Consider the following 25587-nt stretch of genomic DNA (forward strand, 5'->3'; position numbering starts at 1 on the left):
AGGGAAGCATGGTGCTGCAGTCTCTGCTGAAGGTGCAGCCAGACCCAGCACCATGTGATATCAGGGCAGTGGATGTTCTCACCTTCCTGGCTACTGTTGGATCTGATTCTTCCGCAATCAAAAGGATGTTACAGTGGGAACTGTGGGTAATAGTATCTGCAGGACAGCTCAGGGTGTGTTGTAACCTGCAGCCTGCGCAGGGGAGCAGGTCACCTCTATATGGCCTGTGCAAGACATGCCAGTACCTACATATAGAGAATAAAAGGTGAAGCTAGCTTCAACAACAACCTCCCTCCACCACTCCCAGCAGCACCCCAAAAGCACGGGGGCCCCAGCAGAGACACAGACCAGAAAGGGTGAGGTAACACCGGCTGCCAGTGAGAGGGAGAGAGCTGAGGAGGAGTGCCTGAGGGCAGAGATGTGCAAAGGAAGAAATGAGCTCCACCAACCATTGTCCAACACCCTACCTCCTAAACTCATTTCTGCAACATCTCAGCAGCAAATACATTTCATTAGCCTATTGTGCTTTGACTACAGCTCCACCTTCAATACCTTAAGTCCAAGCAAATGTACCTCCAGACCCCTACACCCAGCACTCAGCCTCTCCCTTAGCAACTGGATTCTTTACCAAGAGATATGCAGCAAAGCATGATCCTCAACACATGCTCGACAAGCTGCGTGGTCAATCTGCTACTCTACACTCGTGACTGCATGGCTGTGCTCTGCCCTCACCCCATCTACAAACCTGCAGCATGCTGAGCTGTATCTCAAATAACAAGGAGTCACAGCGCAGGAAGGAGATGGAGCCTAGAGCCACGGTGTCATTCACCAATCTTTCCCTCAGTATTTGTGAAACAAAACAGCCGGTCATTGACTTTGGAACAGATGATTGTCTACATCAACAGTGCTGTGGGTGAAAGGGTTGAGAGCTTCAAATTCTTCGGAGTGAACATCACCAGTAGCCATCTTGCTCCAACTACCTTGTATGTTGACACCACAGCCAAGAAAGCTCACCAACACTCCTGCTTCTAGTAATACTCTTTATCCAGTGTAGGACAAACCAAACAGTAATAAACTTCACCCAGTGTAGGACAGTCTAACAACAATAGTCTTTACTCAGTGTTGGGGAGTACAATCATTAATAGTCTTTACCCAGTGCTGGGGAGTACAATCATTAATAGTCTTTACCCATTGTTGGGGAGTACAATCATTAATAGTCTTTACCCAGAGTCTGACAGTCAATCATTAATAGTCTTTACCCAGTGGAGGGGAGTACAATCATTAATAATCTTTACCCAGTGTTGGGGAGTACAATCATTAATAGTCTTTACCCAGAGTCTGACAGTCCAATCACTAATAGTCTTTACTCAGTGTTGGGGAGTACAATCATTAATAGTCTTTACCCAGAGTCTGACAGTCCAATCATTAATAGTCTTTACCCAGAGTCTGACAGTCCAATCATTAATAGTCTTTACCCAGTGTAGGGAAGTCCAATCATTAATAGTCTTTACCCAGTGTTGGGGAGTACAATCATTAATAGTCATTACCTAGTGTTGGGGAGTACAATCATTAATAGTCATTACCCAGTGTTGGGGAGTACAATCATTAATAGTCTTTACCCAGAGTCTGACAGTCCAATCATTAATAGTCTTTACCCAGTGTATGACAGTCCAAAAAGCAAGCAGCTCGTAGGATGGGGGAAGAGGCAGAATGAGCCTCTTGTTGGATTTGGAGTAGGCGAGAGGAGGGGAGCTGGAAGCCAAGAGCAGATGGGCAGGGATTTGGCCACAACTGCCGGCCCACCAACTGGAGAGTGTCGTGGTTAAGGGTCGAAACACTCTGTGAAGGTTGGGAACCACCTGATGACATCTGCTCCTGGCTGAAGGCTACGGTTACCTTATAAGGTATCTGGAGAATGCACTCTAACAGGTGTATGAGACAAGGAAGTCCTTACCCAGTGTAGGACTCTCCAAACAGTAATAGTCTTTACCCAGTGTAGAGGAGTCCAAACAGTAATAATCTTTATACTGTGAGGGGATCCAGGAGTGCCCCTATTAACTGTTTGAAGAGAGACAAACCATCATCGATGGTTTGTTTTGAAAAGAGAGAGAGAGAGACAAAGATTGATGGTTGGACTGTCACGTCAGGGCACAGGAGGTAACTTTGGATTTTTACTTTGGAGATAACACTGAGCGGCTCGAAGGTCGCTATGGTGACCGACAGCACATTATTGATGTTACTTTCAAGGACTTGTTGCCTGCTTGCATGTCCTCACAGGCAAAGGAAGGAGGGACTCTTTGAGTGATGGGTGATGCTCAGCCCGGTGAGATAAATGGGAGGTCAGATGATACAGACCTCAGACACACGACCTGGACACTGAATGAGCATTGTTGTGCCCGCAGAGAAGGTGGGTTTTGGAGGATCGATCCAATTGCTCTACCAGTGAAGGAGAAGGGGTTGACTGGTGGGGAGTTGTCTATGTGTCCACCCTTGCCGGGGTGATAGCTCCACCACAGGAAAACCGGTCCCCCTGGTTAAGTCACAGTCGGTGACTTGTGAAAGATTTCGGAGGACGACGAGGAGATCGACAGCATCAGCTCACCTGAAGACTCTCAACTCACTCTCTCTCTCCATCGCTATTCAACTAAATACCATGAACTGAACTGAACTTTACTCAACATCGTAACCCACACTTACTGATATACTTAAATATATATATATAAAATCATTGCCAACCTGTCTGACTTATTTACATTTATTTTACTGTATTGCGTAGTTACTAATAAATATTATTAGTTTATAGCAATACTAGATTCCAACGTGTTTACTATCTCTGCTGGTTCTTTATTCCCATCACGGGATATGTGACAAAATTGGGGCCTGGGTCCGCGATATGAACAAATTGGTTGGGAGGCTGGTTTGAATTGATTGGGGAAAAATTCCTTGTGATCTGGTTGTGTGGAATATCAGCAGAAATGGAGTTTGAAGTTAATGAGTTTATGGCAGAACCAACCCCTGAGGCGTTGGAGGATGCTAAGAGGGATTTGCTGTTGGGAATTGCTCAAAGGTTAAAACTGAAGGTGACCACTAAAATGAGGAAAATTCAGATGCAGATGTTAATAACCCAGTATTATGTAGCTAAGGGAACATTTGATGTGGGGGCGTTAGAGTTGTTCGTGGAAGGTGAATCTGCTGAGGATGTGTTTCAGCTTCAGTTGGAAATATTAAGAATGGAGTATAAATTGGAATTAATACAGCTCGAGGCTGTTGAAGCAGAAAAGAGGAGGGTCCGTGAGGCGAGAAAGGCAGAAAGACAGAGAGAAGAGGCAGCAAAACAGAGAGACGTGGCAGAAAGACAGAGACGGCTCGAGAGGGAGAAATGGCAACGTGAAGGTCACGTGAAGAAAGGCAGAGACAGTTTAGAAGGGAGAGGTTGCAGCAAAGAGGTTTAGTGTCGGACCCTGGTGATTTTTGCAGCTCGGAAGGGCTTGTCTTGTTTTGTGTGATGAATTTACAAGTTGTGTTCCTGATGAGGTAAGGGCATGCCCAGAGGCAGAGGATGCCGCTACCCTGCGGGGCTCTGTTAAGAAAGCAGACAAAGAAGCTTTAACCCACGAGGTTGAGTTTACTCTGGATGAGAGTTTCCCAGAGAGTAGCTGGGAGGATCAGGGTAACCTGGAATTTGAAACTGGGACTAGTAATGAAGGCCTAGAAGAGGCAGCTGTCCCGATTGCCTGTGTTCAGGTTGTTGAAGTACCTGTGGATTCACAGGGTCCTGAACCTTGTGTGGAAACTCAGTTAGGGTCTGAGGTGTCTGACTTGGTTGAAAGGGAATGCAGTCCTGTTGTGTCAGATGGACTTGGTTCAGTGAATAAGGGATTAACCTTTCTACCAGTGGAATGTGAGGATTCTCAGTCATTTGTATTAGACCATGTTTTAAAAGTTGGTCATGAAGTGGAAATTGCTGAGGTCAGTGTTGTTGAAAATAATGGCAAAAGTGCTGTTCCTGGTGTTTTGGATAAAGTGCTGGAAAAGGTTGGATTGGTTGCTGACCCTGCTTGCAGGACAAAGGCCTGCTAAGAAAAGTTGTGCTAGTTTGTTGAATTTTGTTTGGACATTTGAGCACCTGCAAGGTCATAATGTTAGGCAGTGTAATGTTATGGAGAAGGAAGGAAATTGTTATGGTTTTGGAGTGGAAGTTGCTATGGAAGCAAGTCGAAGTATAGGTCGTAACCAGATGGGTAGTTTGTTTGGTCTTTTTCATAAGGTATACATGATTCTGATCAGCCTGATGATGGTGCCGAAGTTAATAAACAATGGAGGCATGTTGACAGCTCTCCAAGGTAAGAGTGTTTCAGCAATTCAGCTAGTGAGCCAAGTTGCTGTAGAGACCTACAATAGCAAAACCAAAAGGATAAATTATGATGTGTCACAGACTTTTCTACCTTCCAGATTTCAGCAGGACTTAGAGGGTAGTACAGCTGATAAGGGTAAGGTGTATAAGAAAGGTTTGTCTTTATTGGGGAAGGAATGTAGAGAGGAACAGAAGCGAGATTCTGAAATGGTGGCTTTAAAGGAGATAGCTCTCATAGGAGAAGAAGTTCAGAGAGAGTCAATAGGATGTTACATTACAGATAGGGTGTTGATGAAAAGGTGGAGACCAGCCACAGTGCTTGCAAGTCACATGGTGGTTTTGAAAGGTTACAGGGCTGAAATTTTAAACATGGTTGACAGTGTATCTTTAGGTGGACATCATGGAGTGAGAAAGACAGTGAATAGGATTGTGAAGGAATTTTACTGGCCTAGTTTAAGGAATGATGTAGTGAATTGTGTGGGCCCATTGCAAAAGACTGCAGTTGGTTATCAGTATGTGTTAACAATTGTGTGTGCTGTGTCTAGGTCACCTGAAGCAATGTCTTTTGAAAAGACTGAGGCCAAGACAGTGGTACCAGCATTCAGTAAGTTTTTCATACTGGTAGGTCTGCCCAGAGAAATTCAATTTGACCAGGGCAGTAACTTTGCTTTGAGAACATTCCAGGGGATAGTTAGAGAATTGGAAACCAAGCACATGGTGTCATCTACATATCACACAGAGTCCAAGGGAGCCTTGGAACAGCTCAACTCAACTCTTAAGACCATGATTAAAACACATGATGTGAGAAATGGGAAAAATTGGAACGGGGGGTTCCCCTCGTCTTATTTATTGGTGGAGATTCGATTCAGAAGGCAGTGAAGGGTAATTTGTTGGAACCTGTGTTCAGTTACAGGCCAATAAGACCTTTGACCCTACTCTGAGAATTCTGGAAGGGATTTAATAAGCTTTGTGACTTTGCCAAGGAAAGTTTACAAAATGGTCGAGTCAAAATAAGACACTTGTTTGCTAGAATTGCAGCTGGGAGAATTGTTATGGAACAAAATGGAGTCATGAAATCTGATAATGGAATGGCAAGACATGTTTACCCATTGAATTTAGACTCACCCAAATGTCAGAATTCCACTGTTTTGAAGAATATTACTGATAAGGTCCATCAGTTGGACCCAAAGCTGGAAAACAATTGAAAGGACTAACTGGCGTTTTGAAATGGTTCGCAGGTGCAGTGCATCACGTCATTGTGAATTCAGCCCAGCCCATCAAACAGCATCTTCACAGTGAGAACTTTGAGGAAAGTAAAATGGTTGAAGAAGAAATTAGAAACAAGAAAGAACAAAGAAAGAGAATGGATGACTGTATTGATAGAGTGGGGAAGGCTAAATACCTTATTAAGATTGGCTGGGGTGTTCCTTTAACAGAGGGGGCTAAAGTCATATCAACATTTGTGACACCGTCTAGACAGTATGAATACAATGTTTTGCCTTTTGGGATGAAAAATGCACCAGGGACATTTCAAAGAATCATCAATTCGGTGATTAGAGGGTTAGAAAACACAGAGGCCTATATTGATGACCTAGTGGTCTGGAGTGACACATGGGAAGAACATATTGCAGTGGTAGAGAAACTGTTTGATAGACTTTCTAAGGCCAATCTTACGGTGAAACTTGCTAAAAGTGAATCTGGCCATGTCACAGTCACATACCTGGGTTGTGTGGTGGGCCAAGGCCAACTGGCTCCTGTACAGGCCAAGGTTCAAGCTATTGCGGAGGTTCCTGTTCCAACTAGTAAGAAAGCTTTAAGGAGGTTTTTAGGGATGGTTGGGTATTATAGAAAATTCTGTAAGAACTTTGCTGACATCGCTCTCCCCGTATCAAAGCTCCTAGGGAAGAGCGAAAGATTTGCATGGAATGACCTTTGCCAGGAGGCATTTGGACATTTGAAATCCATCCTGCGTTATCATCCTGTGCTCAAAGCACCGGATTTCTGGAAACCATTCTCGATCGCAGCAGACGCTAGTGACGAAGCTGCTGGGGCAGTACTGTTGCAGAAGGGTGCGGATGATATTGAACACCCAGTAGCTTATTTCTCAAAGAAATTTAATGTGAACCAAAAGAATTATTCAACTGTTGAAAAAGAGTCATTGGCACTTATTCTGGCCTTACAACATTTTGAGGTTTATACTTGTCCTGCTCAAAGACCTCTTGTGATTTACACGGATCATAATCCATTGGTGTTTTTAAATAAAATGAAGGATAAAAATAGGAGGTTGTTAAATTGGAGTCTAATATTGCAGGAATTTGATTTGGTAATCAAACATGCAAAAGGTACTGATCATAGCTGATTGCTTATCCCGATGTTAAGTTGGAAACTGTGAACATTTTAGTTCTGTCATTTGATTTTTTTTACCTGTATTGTTTAAAACACTGTGATGTACATTTAGAAAAAAAATCGTCTTCGACAATTTTTTTTCCTCTGAGGAAGGGGAGTGTGAGGGGATCCAGGAGTGCCCCTATTAACTGTTTGAAGAGAGACAGAGAGAGTCATTTATCATCGATGGTTTGTTTTGAAAAGAGAGAGAGAGAGACAAAGATTGACGGTTGGACTGTCACGTCAGGGCGCAGGTGGCGACTTTGGATTTTTACTTTGGAGATAACACTGAGCGGCTGGAAGGTCGCTATGGTGACCGACAGCACATTATTGATGTTACTTTCAAGGACTTGTTGCCTGCTTGCATGCCCTCACAGACAAAGGAAGGAGGGACTCTTTGAGTGATGGGTGATGCTCAGCCCGGTGAGATAAATGGGAGGTCAGATGATACAGACCTCAGACACACGACCTGGACACTGAATGAGCATTGTTGTGCCCGCAGAGAAGGTGGGTTTTGGAGGATCGATCCAATTGCTCTACCAGTGAAGGAGAAGGGGTTGACTGGTGGGGAGTTGTCTATGTGTCCACCCTTGCTGGGGTGATAGCTCCACCACAGGAAAACCAGTCCCCATGGTTAAGTCACAGTCGGTGACTTGTGAAAGATTTCGGAGGACGACGAGGAGATCGACAGCAACAGCTCTCCTGAAGACTCTCAACTCACTCTCCCTCCATCGCTATTCAACTAAATACCATGAACTGAACTGAACTTTACTCAACATCGTAACCCACACTTACTGATATACTTAAATATATATATATAAAATCATTGCCAACCTCTCTGACTTATTTACATTTATTTTACTGTATTGTGTAGTTACTAATAAATAATATTAGTTTATAGCAATACTAGATTCCAACGTGTTTACTATCTCTGCTGGTTCTTTATTCCCATCACGGGATATGTGACAAAATTGGGGCCTGGGTCCGCGATATGAACAAATTGGTTGGGAGGCTGGTTTGAATTGATTGGGGAAAAATTCCTTGTGATCTGGTTGTGTGGAATATCAGCAGAAATGGAGTTTGAAGTTAATGAGTTTATGGCAGAACCAACCCCTGAGGCGTTGGAGGATGCTAAGAGGGATTTGCTGTTGGGAATTGCTCAAAGGTTAAAACTGAAGGTGACCACTAAAATGAGGAAAATTCAGACGCAGATGTTAATAACCCAGTATTATGTAGCTAAGGGAACATTTGATGTGGAGGCGTTAGAGTTGTTCGTGGAAGGTGAATCTGCTGAGGATGTGTTTCAGCTTCAGTTGGAAATATTAATAATGGAGTATAAATTGGAATTAATACAGCTCGAGGCTGTTGAAGCAGAAAAGAGGAGGGTCCGTGAGGCGAGAAAGGCAGAAAGACAGAGAGAAGAGGCAGCAAAACAGAGAGACGTGGCAGAAAGACAGAGACAGCTCGAGAGGGAGAAATGGCAACGTGAAGGTCACGTGAAGAAAGGCAGAGACAGTTTAGAAGGGAGAGGTTGCAGCAAAGAGGTTTAGTGTCGGACCCTGGTGATTTTTGCAGCTCGGAAGGGCTTGTCTTGTTTTGTGTGATGAATTTACAAGTTGTGTTCCTGATGAGGTAAGGGCATGCCCAGAGGCAGAGGATGCCGCTACCCTGCGGGGCTCTGTTAAGAAAGCAGACAAAGAAGCTTTAACCCACGAGGTTGAGTTTACTCTGGATGAGAGTTTCCCAGAGAGTAGCTGGGAGGATCAGGGTAACCTGGAATTTGAAACTGGGACTAGTAATGAAGGCCTAGAAGAGGCAGCTGTCCCGATTGCCTGTGTTCAGGTTGTTGAAGTACCTGTGGATTCACAGGGTCCTGAACCTTGTGTGGAAACTCAGTTAGGGTCTGAGGTGTCTGACTTGGTTGAAAGGGAATGCAGTCCTGTTGTGTCAGATGGACTTGGTTCAGTGAATAAGGGATTAACCTTTCTACCAGTGGAATGTGAGGATTCTCAGTCATTTGTATTAGACCATGTTTTAAAAGTTGGTCATGAAGTGGAAATTGCTGAGGTCAGTGTTGTTGAAAATAATGGCAAAAGTGCTGTTCCTGGTGTTTTGGATAAAGTGCTGGAAAAGGTTGGATTGGTTGCTGACCCTGCTTGCAGGACAAAGGCCTGCTAAGAAAAGTTGTGCTAGTTTGTTGAATTTTGTTTGGACATTTGAGCACCTACAAGGTCATAATGTTAGGCAGTGTAATGTTATGGAGAAGGAAGGAAATTGTTATGGTTTTGGAGTGGAAGTTGCTATGGGAGCAAGTCGAAGTATAGGTCGTAACCAGATGGGTAGTTTGTTTGGTCTTTTTCATAAGGTATACATGATTCTGATCAGCCTGATGATGGTGCTGAAGTTAATAAACAATGGAGGCATGTTGACAGCTCTCCAAGGTAAGAGTGTTTCAGCAATTCAGCTAGTGAGCCAAGTTGCTGTAGAGACCTACAATAGCAAAACCAAAAGGATAAATTATGATGTGTCACAGACTTTTCTACCTTCCAGATTTCAGCAGGACTTAGAGGGTAGTACAGCTGATAAGGGTAAGGTGTATAAGAAAGGTCTGTCTTTATTGGGGAAGGAATGTAGAGAGGAACAGAAGCGAGATTCTGAAATGGTGGCTTTAAAGGAGATAGCTCTCATAGGAGAAGAAGTTCAGAGAGAGTCAATAGGATGTTACATTACAGATAGGGTGTTGATGAAAAGGTGGAGACCAGCCACAGTGCTTGCAAGTCACATGGTGGTTTTGAAAGGTTACAGGGCTGAAATTTTAAACATGGTTGACAGTGTATCTTTAGGTGGACATCATGGAGTGAGAAAGACAGTGAATAGGATTGTGAAGGAATTTTACTGGCCTAGTTTAAGGAATGATGTAGTGAATTGTGTGGGCCCATTGCAAAAGACTGCAGTTGGTTATCAGTATGTGTTAACAATTGTGTGTGCTGTGTCTAGGTCACCTGAAGCAATGTCTTTTGAAAAGACCGAGGCCAAGACAGTGGTACCAGCATTCAGTAAGTTTTTCATACTGGTAGGTCTGCCTAGAGAAATTCCATTTGACCAGGGCAGTAACTTTGCTTTGAGAACATTCCAGGGGATAGTTAGAGAATTGGAAACCAAGCACATGGTGTCATCTACATATCACACAGAGTCCAAGGGAGCCTTGGAACAGCTCAACTCAACTCTTAAGACCATGATTAAAGCACATGATGTGAGAAATGGGAAAAATTGGAACGGGGGATTCCCCTCGTCTTATTTATTGGTGGAGATTCGATTCAGAAGGCAGTGAAGGGTAATTTGTTGGAACCTGTGTTCAGTTACAGGCCAAAAAGACCTTTGACCCTACTCTGAGAATTCTGGAAGGGATTTAATAAGCTTTGTGACTTTGCCAAGGAAAGTTTACAAAATGGTCGAGTCAAAATAAGACACTTGTTTGCTAGAATTGCAGCTGGGAGAATTGTTATGGAACAAAATGGAGTCATGAAATCTGATAATGGAATGGCAAGACATGTTTACCCATTGAATTTAGACTCACCCAAATGTCAGAATTCCACTGTTTTGAAGAATATTACTGATAAGGTCCATCAGTTGGACCCAAAGCTGGAAAACAATTGAAAGGACTAACTGGTGTTTTGAAATGGTTCGCAGGTGCAGTGCATCACGTCATTGTGAATTCAGCCCAGCCCATCAAACAGCATCTTCACAGTGAGAACTTTGAGGAAAGTAAAATGGTTGAAGGAGAAATTAGAAACAAGAAAGAACAAAGAAAGAGAATGGATGACTGTATTGATAGAGTGGGGAAGGCTAAATACCTTATTAAGATTGACTGGGGTGTTCCTTTAACAGAGGGGGCTAAAGTCATATCAACATTTGTGACACCGTCTAGACAGTATGAATACAATGTTTTGCCTTTTGGGATGAAAAATGCACCAGGGACATTTCAAAGAATCATCAATTCGGTGATTAGAGGGTTAGAAAACACAGAGGCCTATATTGATGACCTAGTGGTCTGGAGTGACACATGGGAAGAACATATTGCAGTGGTAGAGAAACTGTTTGATAGACTTTCCAAGGCCAATCTTACGGTGAAACTTGCTAAAAGTGAATCTGGCCATGTCACAGTCACATACCTGGGTTGTGTGGTGGGCCAAGGCCAACTGGCTCCTGTACAGGCCAAGGTTCAAGCTATTGCGGAGGTTCCTGTTCCAACTAGTAAGAAAGCTTTAAGGAGGTTTTTAGGGATGGTTGGGTATTATAGAAAATTCTGTAAGAACTTTGCTGACATCGCTCTCCCCGTATCAAAGCTCCTAGGGAAGAGCGAAAGATTTGCATGGAATGACCTTTGCCAGGAGGCATTTGGACATTTGAAATCCATCCTGCGTTATCATCCTGTGCTCAAAGCACCGGATTTCTGGAAACCATTCTCGATCGCAGCAGACGCTAGTGACGAAGCTGCTGGGGCAGTACTGTTGCAGAAGGGTGCGGATGATATTGAACACCCAGTAGCTTATTTCTCAAAGAAATTTAATGTGAACCAAAAGAATTATTCAACTGTTGAAAAAGAGTCATTGGCACTTATTCTGGCCTTACAACATTTTGAGGTTTATACTTGTCCTGCTCAAAGACCTCTTGTGATTTACACGGATCATAATCCATTGGTGTTTTTAAATAAAATGAAGGATAAAAATAGGAGGTTGTTAAATTGGAGTCTAATATTGCAGGAGTCTAATAATCGTCTTCGACAATTTTTTTTCCTCTGAGGAAGGGGAGTGTGAGGGGATCCAGGAGTGCCCCTATTAACTGTTTGAAGAGAGACAGAGAGAGTCATTTATCATCAATGGTTTGTTTTGAAAAGAGAGAGAGAGAGACAAAGATTGACGGTTGGACTGTCACGTCAGGGCGCAGGTGGCGACTTTGGATTTTTACTTTGGAGATAACACTGAGCGGCTCGAAGGTCGCTATGGTGACCGACAGCACATTATTGATGTTACTTTCAAGGACTTGTTGCCTGCTTGCATGTCCTCACAGGCAAAGGAAGGAAGGACTCTTTGAGTGATGGGTGATGCTCAGCCCGGTGAGATAAATAGGAGGTCAGATGATACAGACCTCAGACACACGATCTGGACACTGAATGAGCATTGTTGTGCCCGCAGAGAAGGTGGGTTTTGGAGGATCGATCCAATTGCTCTACCAGTGAAGGAGAAGGGGTTGACTGGTGGGGAGTTGTCTATGTGTCCACCCTTGCCGGGGTGATAGCTCCACCACAGGAAAACCGGTCCCCCTGGTTAAGTCACAGTCGGTGACTTGTGAAAGATTTCGGAGGACGACGAGGAGATCGACAGCAACAGCTCTCCTGAAGACTCTCAACTCACTCTCTCTCCATCGCTATTCAACTAAATACCATGAACTGAACTGAACTTTACTCAACATCGTAACCCACACTTACTGATATACTTAAATATATATATATAAAATCATTGCCAACCTGTCTGACTTATTTACATTTATTTTACTGTATTGCGTAGTTACTAATAAATATTGTTAGGTTATAGCAATACTAGACTCCAACGTGTTTACCATCTCTGCTGGTTCTTTATTCCCGTCACGGGATACGTGACAAAATTGGGGCCTGCGTCCGCGATATGAACAAATTGGTTGGGAGGCTGGTTTGAATTGATTGGGGAAAAATTCTGTTGTGATCTGGTTGTGTGGAATATCAGCAGAAATGGAGTTTGAAGTTAATGAGTTTATGGCAGAACCAACCCCTGAGGCATTGGAGGATGCTAACAGGGATTTGCTGTTGGGAATTGCTCAAAGGTTAAAACTGAAGGTGACCACTAAAATGAGGAAAATTCAGACGCAGATGTTAATAACCCAGTATTATGTAGCTAAGGGAACGTTTGATGTGGAGGCGTTAGAGTTGTTCGTGGAAGGTGAATCTGCTGAGGATGTGTTTCAGCTTCAGTTGGAAGTATTAAGAATGGAGTATAAATTGGAATTAATACAGCTCGAGGCTGTTGAAGCAGAAAAGAGGAGGGTCCGTGAGGCGAGAAAGGCAGAAAGACAGAGAGAAGAGGCAGCAAAACAGAGAGACGTGGCAGAAAGACAGAGACAGCTCGAGAGGGAGAAATGGCAACGTGAAGGTCACGTGAAGAAAGGCAGAGACAGTTTAGAAGGGAGAGGTTGCAGCAAAGAGGTTTAGTGTCGGACCCTGGTGATTTTTGCAGCTCGGAAGGGCTTGTCTTGTTTTGTGTGATGAATTTACAAGTTGTGTTCCTGATGAGGTAAGGGCATGCCCAGAGGCAGAGGATGCCGCTACCCTGCGGGGCTCTGTTAAGAAAGCAGACAAAGAAGTTTTAACCCACGAGGTTGAGTTTACTCTGGATGAGAGTTTCCCAGAGAGTAGCTGGGAGGATCAGGGTAACCTGGAATTTGAAACTGGGACTAGTAATGAAGGCCTAGAAGAGGCAGCTGTCCCGATTGCCTGTGTTCAGGTTGTTGAAGTACCTGTGTATTCACAGGGTCCTGAACCTTGTGTGGAAACTCAGTTAGGGTCTGAGGTGTCTGACTTGGTTGAAAGGGAATGCAGTCCTGTTGTGTCAGATGGACTTGGTTCAGTGAATAAGGGATTAATCTTTCTACCAGTGGAATGTGAGGATTCTCAGTCATTTGTATTAGACCATGTTTTAAAAGTTGGTCATGAAGTGGAAATTGCTGAGGTCAGTGTTGTTGAAAATAATGGCAAAAGTGCTGTTCCTGGTGTTTTGGATAAAGTGCTGGAAAAGGTTGGATTGGTTGCTGATCCTGCTTGCAGGACAAAGGCCTGCTGAGAAAAGTTGTGCTAGTTTGTTGAATTTTGTTTGGACATTTGAGCATCTGCAAGGTCATAATGTTAGGCAGTGTAATGTTATGGAGAAGGAAGGAAATTGTTATGGTTTTGGAGTGGAAGTTGCTATGGAAGCAAGTCGAAGTATAGGTCGTAACCAGATGGGTAGTTTGTTTGGTCTTTTTCATAAGGTATACATGATTCTGATCAGCCTGATGATGGTGCCGAAGTTAATAAACAATGGAGGCATGTTGACAGTCCTTTTGTGTCAGATGGACTTGGTTCAGTGAATAAGGGATTAAGCTTTCTACCAGTGGAATGTGAGGATTCTCAGTCATTTGTATTAGACCAAGGTTTAAAAGTTGGTCATGAAGTGTAAATTGCTGAAGTCAGTGTTGTTAGAAATAATGGCAAAAGTGCTGTTCCTGGAGCTTTGGGTAAAGTGCTGGAAAAGGTTGGATTGGTTGCACGACCTTTGACCCTGCTAGTCTTTACCCAGTGTCTGACAGTCATAGAAACATGGAAAACCTACAGAACAATACAGGCCCTTCGGCCCACGATGCTGTGCTGAACATGTACTTACTTTAGAAATTACCTCGGGTTACCCAGAGCCCTCTATTTTTTCTAAGCTCCGTGTATCCATCCAGGAGTCTCTTAAAAGACCCTATCATCACCAGTAGCCCATTCCATACACTCACCACTCTCTGTGTAAAAAAAACTTACCCCCGACATCTCCTCTGTACCTACTTCCAGGCACTTTAATACTGTGCCCTCTCGTGTTAGCTATTTCAGCCCTGGGAAAATGCCTCTGACTACTCACATGATCAATGCCTCTCATCATCTTATACACCTCTACAGATCACCTCTCTTCCTCCATTGCTCCAAGGAGAAAAGGCCAAGTTCACTCAACCTGTTCTCATAAGGCATACTCCACAATCCAGGCAACATCCTTGTAAATCTCCTCTGCACCCTTTCTATAGTTTCCACATCCTTCCTGTAGTGAGGTGACCAGAACTGAGCACAGTATTCCAAGTGGGGTCTGACCAGGGTCCAATAAAGCTGTAACATTACCTCCCGGCTCTTAAACTCAATCCCACGGTTGATGAAGGCCAATATACTGTATGCCTTTTTAACCACAGAGTCAACCTGCGCAGCTGCTTTGAGCGTCCTATGGACTTGGACCCCAAGATCCCTCTGATCCTCCACACTGCCAAGAGTCTTACCATTAATACTATATTCTGCCATCATATTTGACCTACCAAAATGAACCACCTCACACTTATCTGGGTTGAACTCCATCTGCCACTTCTCCGCCCAGTTTTGCATTCTATCAATGTCCCCTGTAACCTCTGACAGCCCTCCACACTATCCACAACAACCCCAACCTTTGTGTCATCAGCAAATTTACTAACCCATCCCTCCATTTCGTCATCCAGATCATTTATAAAAATCACAAAGCGAAGGGATCCCAGAACAGATCCCTGAGGCACACCACTGGTCACCAACCTCCATGCAGAATATGACCTGTCTACAAACACTCTTTTTCTTCTGTGAGCAAGCCAATTCTGAATCCACAAAAAAATGTCCCCTTGGATCACATGCCTCCTTACTTTCTCAATCAGTCTTGCATGGGGTACCTTATCAAATGCCTTGCTAAAATCCATATACACTACATCTACTGCTCTATCTTCATCAATGCGTTTAGTCACATCCTCAAAAAGTTCAATCAGGCTCGTATGGCATGACCTGCCTTTGACAAAGCCATGCTGACTATTCCTAATCATATTATGCCTCTCCAAATGTTCATAAATCTTGCCTCTCAGGATCTTCTCCATCAACTTACCAACTCACTGGTTTATAATTTCCTGGACTATCTCTACTCCCTTTCTTGAAGAAGGGAACAAATTCCGCAACTCCCCAGTCCTCCGGAACCTGCCCCATCCCCATTGATAATGCAAAGATCATCGCCAGAGGATCAGCAATCTCCTCCCTCACCTCCCACAGTAGCCTGGGGTACATCTCATCTGGTCCTGGTGACTTATCCAACTCGATGTTTTCCAAAAGCTCCAACACATCCTCTTTCTTAATGTCTATATGCTCAAGTTTTTCAGCCCGCTGCGTCATCCCTACAATCGCCAAGGTCCTTTTCCGTAGTGAATACTGAAGCAAAGTATTCATTAAGTACCTTCGCTGTCTCCTCTGGTTCCATACACACTTTTCCACTGTCACACTTGATTGATCCTATTCTCTCACATCTTATCCTCTTGCTCTTCACATACTTGTAGAATGCCTTGGGGCTTTCCTTAATCCTGTCCACCAAGGCTTTCTAATGGCCCCTTCTGGTTCTCCTAATTTCATTCTTAAGCTCCTTTCGGCTAGCCTTCATAACGGGGGCGCTGATGGCGGACCCAAATGCAAGATACAGACACTGAAGTACTCGGAACAGGACTAGGTATGTCAAGAAAGCAAGGGAAGTGGGGAAGAAATAACGCTGGATAAGACACAGGCCCTGGACGAGACTAGGATACAGGACTTGGGCTAGGACTAGACTAGGAAAGCGGGACCTGGACGAGGAACAAGGAACTTGGAACCTGGACAAGGACTCCAAGCCAGAGGCTGGACAGGGACCCGGAACCTGGGTCTTGACTCGGTCTCGGACTCCGGATCTAGGCGAGGACAAGACGTGGCAAGGCAACAGGACTGGACGTGGTGGTGGGATGTGGGACCAGAACCGGATGAGGACACGAAGCTAAGACTTGGACTTGGGAGAATGGAACACAGAGTCTTGGTCTTGGGAGACAGGAATGCAGAACACAGAGCCTTGGTCTTGGGCAACAGGAACGCAGAACACAGAGCCTTGGTCTTGGGCAACAGGAACGCAGAACACAGAGACTTGGTAATCTTGGGAAACAGGAATGCACAACACAGAACCAGGACCCCTCCTTGGGAACAGGACGTAGGGCCAGGACTCATACACAGAATGCTGAACATGACAAGGCGGTTCCCAACACAAGGTAGCGGCAAACAGTCAGACCTATCTGGCGAAGGTGTGAACACAAGAGACGGTTCCCAACACTTGGTAACGGCAAACAGTCAGACCTACTAGCGAAGGCGTGGACATAGAGACGGCTCCCAACACAAGGTAGCGGCAAATGGCTGGACCTACCTAGCGAAGGCTTGGACACAGAGACGGTTCCCAGCACAAGGTAGCGGCAAACGGCTGGACCTACGTAACAAAGGTGTGGACACAGCAATAGTTCCAAACAACCAAAGACAGTTCCTTATCTAGACACAGCAAGGCTCCGGTCTTGCTCCAGTGGTAGAACTTGACAGCGATACAGGCGAGGACGCAGGTGAGGTTGCAGGCAAGTCTTCAGGCCAAGGCTTCAGGAGGAAGGGGAAGGGGAAGGGAAGGGAACAGTCCAGCAACTGAAGCTTCTTCTTCTTCCTCTTTTTTGTTTTATGGCGTTTGGCAACCAGTTTTTCGGTGCATTACTGCCACCTGCTAGACCTGTGGTGTTCCAATGAAATATGTCCTGGAGTTCTCTACTTTAGACAATCTAGTTCAGCCTGCAGTTCTCTATTAGCATCACTCTGTAGTTGCAATTCCTCGTGAATGCTTAATGCGCTCATTAGATAATGCCGCAAACTGCTATTCTTCCCTAATTTTGTCACGTTTTCATGTAGTTGCATTACCTGAATTACATTGATTTCATCTACATCACTTTTAAGACTAAAATCATCTTGTTAAAGAATAGTAATTATCACGTTATACTTTTAAAATTGCTGTTTTTCCAAGTCTATCTGCTTTTTCAGGTTTTCCTTTTCTTGGATCGTCGCCTGCAGTTGTTTACTGAGACCTCGGAGTTCTTCTTCATTTGCTTCCATGTTTTCAATTTACAATCTGAATGTAGATAATTCACTTTGCAACAAATTCCTTTTCCTTCTGTATCCTTGTAACTTGTTACATACACCTGTTAGGGTGCATTCTCCAGTTACCTTATAGGTAACCGTAGCCTTCAGCCAGGAGCAAATGTTATCAGGTGGTTCCCAACCTTCACAGAGTGTTTTGACCCTTAACCACGACACTCTCCAGTTGGTGGGCCGGCAGTGGTGGCCAAATCACTGCCCATCTGTTCCTGGCTTCCAGCTTTCCTCCTCTCGCCTACTCCAAATCCAACAAGAGGCCCGTTCTGCCTCTCCCCCCCATCCTACGAGCTGCTTGTTTTTTGCTCCTTTCGTCCAGGCCCAGATTTGACAACAACCGCCATGCTGATTTGGCTGGGAAACCTCTGCAGCCGATCTCCACAGGGAACAACCATGCCTGCCATCCCTTGTCTTTACACTCCTGCACTAAGGGCTGGTACTTCAAGGCCTTTCTCTTGTGGACCTCTTCCCATCCTTCCTCCCACGGCACAGTCAGCTCAACCAGAATTACTTTCTTGTCTTCGGTTGACCACATTACGATGTCCGGGCGTAGGGTTGGGTGCACCACATCCGGGAGCTGCAGCCTCCTTCCCACATTGACCCTCATCTTCCAGGACCTGGCCGTTAGCAGCAGATTGGGCTTTGGTTGTTTGGTTATGAAAGGCCTGGCTCCCTCTTTGATGAGGGTGATGGCCTTCCTCAAATCTGTGCCAGCCGTCCTCTTCTTGCATCTCTCCCGCTCTGGTGTGTCAGCAAGAGCCAGAAGCACCTTATCATGGCTCCACCTATACCGTCCTTGAGTTAGAGCTGTTTTACACCCAGACAGTATATGTGCCAGTGACCCCTTTTGACCACAGAGCTTACAGTTCGGGTCCTCTCTCATTCCCCATGTGTACAGATGTAACGGCGAAGGAAGGGTGTCATACACGGATCGCAAGAAGAATGAAATACGGAAGGGTTCCAGTCTCCATAACTCTGCCCATGAGATCTTGCGCTTAGGCAGATCCCATTTTGTCCCATTTTGGGACCCTTGTTCCACTGCCTTTGAAATCCGCTTCTCTTCCTCACGAATCTGTACTTCTGCCTGTATCATGTCTCGCCTGTTCCTTATGCTTGCGTTTCCCCACTTCTGGAAGTGAACTGAGCCGAGGCCTTGCTGCCCGACGCAGGGGTTGCCGATGATATCTTGTAGCTTCAGAGAACACACTGCCTGCTCCACAGCTGCGTTGGCTGCCCACTTGCACCCAGATCTGGTTGTAACACCTGCTTGCTTTACCAAGACGTCATTGGAATCTCTCAAGCTTAATAAGGCTCTGTATTTTGCCACCTTGAGTTCCTCCACAACAGATGACAGGGGAAGCTGCAGTTGCTCAGAATGAATGTAGAGGCCCACTGAAGAGAAGCTTGGGGGAACTCCCAACCATCCCTGCAGGTGCTTGTTGGTTTTCCTCTCGATGCCCTCTACGGCAGTCATGGGGAACTCATAAAGTGTGAAGAGCCAGAGAAGCCTGGGCAGAAGGCCGTATTGGTACTGCCAGGTCTTGAATTTACCCAGAAGTCTGGATTTGTCGATCTTCTTCAGTCATTCGTCTGTCTGCTTCACAGCATTGGTGACATTGGCCCCATCTGTTAAGTGACACATTAAACCACTTCCCCAAGCATTTTATTGGGTTATCTTCGATGGAAGCGATGACCTCACCCTGAACTTGGAGGCTAAACTTGCTAGTAACTTTGCCCTTTCTGATCACCATACACATGGACTTCTTGGCCTTGAAGGACATCCTCACCCAAGTGGCTACATTACCCAGGGTTTCCAATACCCATCTTGCTTGGACATGTGACACAGTTGTTATAGTGATGTCGTCCATGAACCCTCGTAGAGCCAGCTGAACAATGCCTGACTCCAGCGTCGGGCCGCGGGTTACATCTTCTGCTGCTGATAATAGGAGGTTTATTCTCATAATAAATAGGATGGGGGAGATGGTGCACCCTGTTGGAATCCCCTTCTGGAGGTCCTGTCAACTAGTTGTGAAATGGGCTGATGTAAACCTGAGTTTGAATCCTCCTAGGTAGCTGGTGATCATGTCTCGAATAGCCACTGGGATGTAGTAGTGGTAGAGTCCTTCTAGGATGAGGTCATGTGGAATAGACCTGTAGGCGTTTGCGAGGTCTAACCAGACAGCTGTTAGGTCACCTTTTTTCTGCTTGGCCTCACAGATCAAATGGCTAATCATTGAACTTGCTGGTGAAATGCAGCAGGCCAGGCAGCTTCTCTAGGAAGAGGTACAGTCGACATTTCAGGCCAAGACCCTCCGTCAGGACTAACGAAATGTCGACTGTACCTCTTCCTAGAGATGAAGGGTCTCGGTCTGAAACATCGACTGTACCTCTTCCTAGAGATGCTGTCTGGCCTGCTGCGTTCACCAGCAACTTTGATGTGTGTTGCTTGAATTTCCAGCATCTGCAGAATTCCTGTTGTTGTTTGTTGGCTAATTATTGAGGTGTGTTCCAGACACCCCGAAAAGCCTGGAATACCGCCTTTCAAGTGGATGTGTGAGATATAGCAGTTCTTGCGAGCACAGAAAAGAAAATCTTACATTCCACATCCAGGAGAGAAATTGTCCTAAACTGGGCAATTGTGGAAGAAACCTCTTCCTTTGGAATAAAGCATCCCTCTGCCAATTTCCAACTTGATGGAATAGTACCTTTGGCCCAGATCTTTCTCATGACCTTCCACAGCCTCCGAAGCAGCTTTGGGCATTTCTTATACACCTTATAGGGTGTGCCACTTGGGCCTGGGGAAGCTGATGCTTTAACTTTCCGGATGATGTCCTGGATTTCCTGCCATCTAGGCTCCTTCACATTCAGCTCAGTTGATGGTTTTTCCGGTCTACGCACAGCCTGATTGGTTCCTAGTCCCTGACCCCTCCGTGGGTCGCTGTGTGCCTCCCGCAGGAACTCCACTACCTCTGGTTTCGAGCTGGATAGTATACCAGATTTTTGTTGGCCGAGAAGAGTCCTGGTGAAGCTGAATGGATCTCTCACAAACTGCGCTCGCCTTTTCTCTTTCTTCCTTCTTTGCTGTCGTAGACGTTCTGCCCTCCGGAGTTTGCACAGCTTTTCCCACAGCATGCTGTTTAAGTCCTTGATACCTTCTTTTTCAGCCAGTGAGCTGGTTTTAAACTTCTTGTTGAGCGTCTTTAATTCGCCTCTCAAGCGACAAATCTCCATTTCCCTCCTATTTGGTTGCCGCGGTAACTCCAGATGGCTTCTCCGCTCCATTGGGCCAAACCGTTCCTTAGCTAGATTGTACGCTATGGCTGTGAGTGAGTCGATCTTTCTGTGTACTGGAATTGCTAAGGCAACTTCCAGGATGCCGTCTAGATCATCATCGAACTGCATCCAGGCGACGTTGTTTGACGATCTAGGACACTTGATCCTGTCTTTCCCTGACGAATGGATTAGGGTAGCTGAAGAGGAACTCACTAGGTCTGTTGTTCAGTGCTGAGGCGACTCAAGTGCGGAGAGATCTTCAGCTCTGTGGGGTGCTTCCTGGCTGGAATTCTCCTTCGTCTCACTGGACACTAAGTCCGTGCGCTGCACTTGGGTCACCACTGATCCACATCTAGACCTGCTCTGGTGTATCTTGAGCCCGCTGATATTTTTGCAGACTTTCCTGCAATGACACCTCACCGTGAATTCCTCTCCGGTCAGTGTTGTTTGCTTTAGCTTCCTCGTAGTTGTGTTTCCTGTCCTGGCCGTTGCCGGTATGACCGTCCCTTTGAGTTTCTCATCCTCCCCCTCCTCTCAGGAGACTCTGGGGGTATTGCTCTTCGTGTTCAGTCATAGCTTGAGTGGTGCCCTCTTGCGAGTGCTGCCCACAAGGTTGCTAGCCTTGTGAGCCCGTGCCAGTCTTTCCTGGAGGTCAGCTGTCTCTCCAGCGTCACCAACCTTCCTCGGTTGCCATCCAGCCTTTCCTGGAAGCCACTGGTACAAACCAGAGATTACTTGTTACAAACACCTGTTACGGTGCGTTCTCCAGTTACCTTATAGGTAACCATAGCCTTCAGCCAGGAGCAGATGTCACCAGGTGGTTCCCAACCTTCACCGAGTGTTTCGACCCTTAACCACGACACTCTCCAGTTGGTGGGCCGGCAGTGGTGGCCAAATCCCTGCCCACCTGCTCCTGGCTTCCAGCTTCCCTCCTCTCGCCTACTCCAAATCAAACACGAGGCTCGTTCTGCCTCTTCCCGCATCCTACGAGCTGCTTGTTTCCTCCATTTTCCAATCTCTTTTCCAACTCACAGTTCTTGTTAGATACTTCTATTTGTTGTTGGAGTTCTGCACATTTACCCTGGGCTTCAACCATAAGACCTGAGGATTTTCCTTAAGTTCTGAAACATATTTCTTAAATTCTTGACCATTTGCGATAAATATACTGCTATTAAGGTTCCACCTCCCCTGCCTGTGAACTGTTGTATCCTCCATTCAGCGTTTCTTTGACTTCTTCCCACCCAATCCCTTTAATAGCAAGATACTTTTCTGCAGACTTGACTATAATTTTAATTTTTTCAGTTCTTTTGCTTGTTTGTGCTGAACAATTAATTGCATCAACCATAAAAAGTACGAACTCCTTTCTTCTCATTATTAGTGTATCCTTATTTTTCATATTACAGCCCTCACAATTCAACAGTTTATTATTCCCTGTATTTGTTTGCTTGACAGCCTTTTTTTCAGTGAATTCTTTCACTGCCTCCGCATAACTGATTCCTTGAGTTACTTTTACATATTGTATCTCAGCCGCCTTCTTGCTATAAATGCACCCTCGATAAGCTGCGCTGTGTTCCTCGCCACAATTGCAGCATTCCAGCCTAGCTCCCACTTCACATTTCCCATATTCATGTTCTCCAGCGCATCTCCCACATCTTTGTTTTCCTCTGCAGACCTCTGCAATGTGCCCAAATTTCTGACATTTATAGCATCTTAAAGGCGGTGGTAAATATATTCTAACCGCATAACACATATACCCTAAGTAAACGTTAGTCGGCAATCTCTCTTCATCAAAGTTAATCATTACCGATAAACTATCACACTTTTTCCTGTTTCTTGTAACTTTCAAACGTTTGGCCGCAATAATTTTTGCTCCTTTTATGTTCTGTTTAATCTCATCCATAGTGACTTTGGTTGGTATCCCTGAAATAACTCCTCTAGTCCACTTTCTATTGTTGGGTATTGAGCATCGTATTTCTTTGGGGTGTCTATTTTACTTAATCTTATCACTTTGCCTTGCTGAGCACTGTCCTGACAAATCACTAATAGCGATCCATTTCGCAAAATCTTTGCTCTTTTAATTTTGCCTATAATTTTGTTGTGCATTTTCGTCAAACGAATCAGGTTCCAGTCACCAAAAGATGCCCTGTCTTCGCTTAGTTTTATAATTGCTTTAATCTCATCTTCTTTCCATTGTTTTGCTGTTCTGTTTTAATCATCCGCTGGCTCCTCAGAGTTTGATATCCCATACCTCTGCTTTCTTTTCTTCCTCTTTCCATTCCGTTCCTCTTTCCTGCTGACCTCCATCTCTAGTTCACTTCCACTCTTGCCAAAAACTTCCTTCAACAGCTTGGCTCTTTCCTTGATGTTCTCTCTCTCCACCATTTTCCAGTGAGCTCCACAATCAACTCCTGCTCACCTACTCACAACATCCAACACTCAATCATCGCAGTTCAGCCACCGCCTCTCAACTGAAGCTGAACCCAGGAGCTGTTTATGTAGCCAGCCCAAAATGAGAATCATGTGCCTCAATTAAGGTACACAACAGGACAAGGGAAAATGGAAAACCTGGAGAAAGGGTCAATGGACTGTACTGTGAACCAGAATGTGGATTTCATGGACTGGACCATGACATAGCCTTATAATTTTCTAGATCTCTATCATTACCTAGTTTTTTTAACCTTTCGTAAGCTTTTCTTGACTAGATTTTCAACAGCCTTTGTACACCATGGTTCCTGTACCCTACCATCTTTTCCCTGTCTCATTGGAACGTACCTATGCAGAACATCACACAAATATCCCCTGAACATTTGCCACATTTCCGTCGTACATTGCCTGAGAATCTCTGTTCCCAATTTATGCTCTCGAGTTCCTGCCTGATAGCCTCATATTTCCCCTTACTCCAATTAAACACTTTTCTAATTTGTCTGCCCCATCGCTCTCCAATGCTATTGTAAAAGAGATAGAATTATGATCACTATCTTCAAAATGCTCTCTCACTAAGAACTGACCAGGTTCATTTCCCAATACCAGAACAAGTACAGCCTCTCCTCTTGTAGGCTTATCTACATATTGTGTCAGGAAACCTTCCTGAACACACCTAGCAAACTACAACCTACCTACACCCCATGCTGTAGGAAGATGCCAATGAATATTGGGGAAATTAAAATCTCCCACCACCACGACCCTGTTATTATTACACCTTTCCAGAATCTGTCTCCCTGTCTGCTCCTCGATGTCCCTGTTACTGTTGGGTAGTTTAAAAAACACCCAGTAGAGTTATTGACCCCTTCCTGTTTCTAATTTCCACCCACAGAGACTCTGTAAACAATCCCTCCATGACTTCCTCCTTTTCTGCAGTTGTGACACTATCTCTGATCAACAGTGCCATGCCTCCACCTCTTTTGCCTCCCTCCCTGTCCTTTCTGAAACATCTAAAGCCTCGTACTCTAAGTAACCATTCCTGTCCTTGCATCATCCAAGTCTCTGTAATGGCCACAACATCATAGCTCCAAGTAATGATCCACGCTCTAAGCTTGTCCGCTTTGTTCATGATGCTTCTTGCATTAAAATAAACACACCTCAAACCATCAGTCTAGAAGGTAATGGTCTTTACCCAGTGTCTGACAGTCCAAACAGTTATAGTCTTTCCCCGGTGTGGGGGTTTCCAAACAGTAATAGCCTTTACCCAGTGAATGGGGAGTAGAAACAGTTATAGTCTTCACCCATTGTTGTCATGGTCTGGTCCATAAAGTCTGCATTCCGGTTCACCGTCTGATCCGTGAACTCTGGACTCCGGGTCTTCTGGCTGTCCCTTGTTTCAGTTGGGCTTAATCATAGGCACCTGATGTTTGTCTTGGGGCTGGGTATATAAGTGGCCCTGGGTTCGAGTGTGGGTGCTGGTGCATCTGGTCAGTATCCCGTCCTCGCCTTTGTGGGGTAAGTCAGGCCATCTTTGCTGTTACCCTGAGGCTGGACTGTTCCCTTCCCTTCCCCTTCCTTCTGGCGCCTTGCCCCGCAACCTGTGCCTGGCGCCTTTGCCCCGCAACCTGTGCCTGGCGCCTTTGCCCCGCAACCTGTGTCTGGAGCCTTTGCCCCGCAACCTTGTCAAGTTCAACCACTGGATTGATACTGGAGCCTTGCTGGGTCAAGATAAGGAACTGTCCATTGTTGAGTTGGAACTGTCTCTGTGTCCACGCCTTTGCTAGGTAGGTCCGGCTGTTTGCCGCTACCTAGTGTTGGGAACTGTCTCGTCGTGTTCAGCATTCTGTGTAGAGCCCCGGCCCCAAGTCCTGATCCCAAGGAGGGTCCTGGCTCTGTGTTCCACGTCCCTGTGTTCCTGTCTCTCTAGACCAAGGCTCTGTGTTCCTGTCCTCCCCAAGCCCAAGGCTCTGTGTTCTGCATTCCTGTCGTCCCAAGTCCAAGGTTCCAAGGATCCTGTCATCCCAAGTCCAAGGCTTGGCTGTTCCTGAGTACCAAGTCAAGGCTTCGTGTCCTCATCCGGTCCATGTGCCTCGTCCTGTCCATATGCTTTGTCCTGTGCTGGAATTCTCTTGTACTGCCCAGGAGTCTCTCGTTCTGTCCTGTATGCCTCACCTAGTCCTATCTCCCAAGACCATGTCATGTCTTCGCCTAGTTCCGGAGTCCGAGCTCAAGTCAAGACCCAGGTTCTGGGTCCTTGTCCAGTGTCTCGCTTGGAGTCTGAACCCAAGCCTCATCATGTCCTCATCTTCAAGAACCCGAGCCTCGAGGAACCCAAGCCACATCCAGTTCTGTAGCCACG

The 25587-nt window shown here is 45.4% G+C and overlaps 1 protein-coding gene across 1 annotated transcript in view; it reads right to left on the reverse strand.

The window, feature by feature from the left end:
• klhl22 (kelch-like family member 22) overlaps positions 1-25587 on the reverse strand; it is a 211770-nt gene that overhangs the window by 183578 nt on the left and 2605 nt on the right. The gene's annotated exons all lie outside the window — the stretch shown is intronic.

Source organism: Mobula birostris, chromosome 25, assembly GCF_030028105.1.
Source record: "Mobula birostris isolate sMobBir1 chromosome 25, sMobBir1.hap1, whole genome shotgun sequence".
NCBI lineage: Eukaryota > Metazoa > Chordata > Chondrichthyes > Myliobatiformes > Myliobatidae > Mobula > Mobula birostris.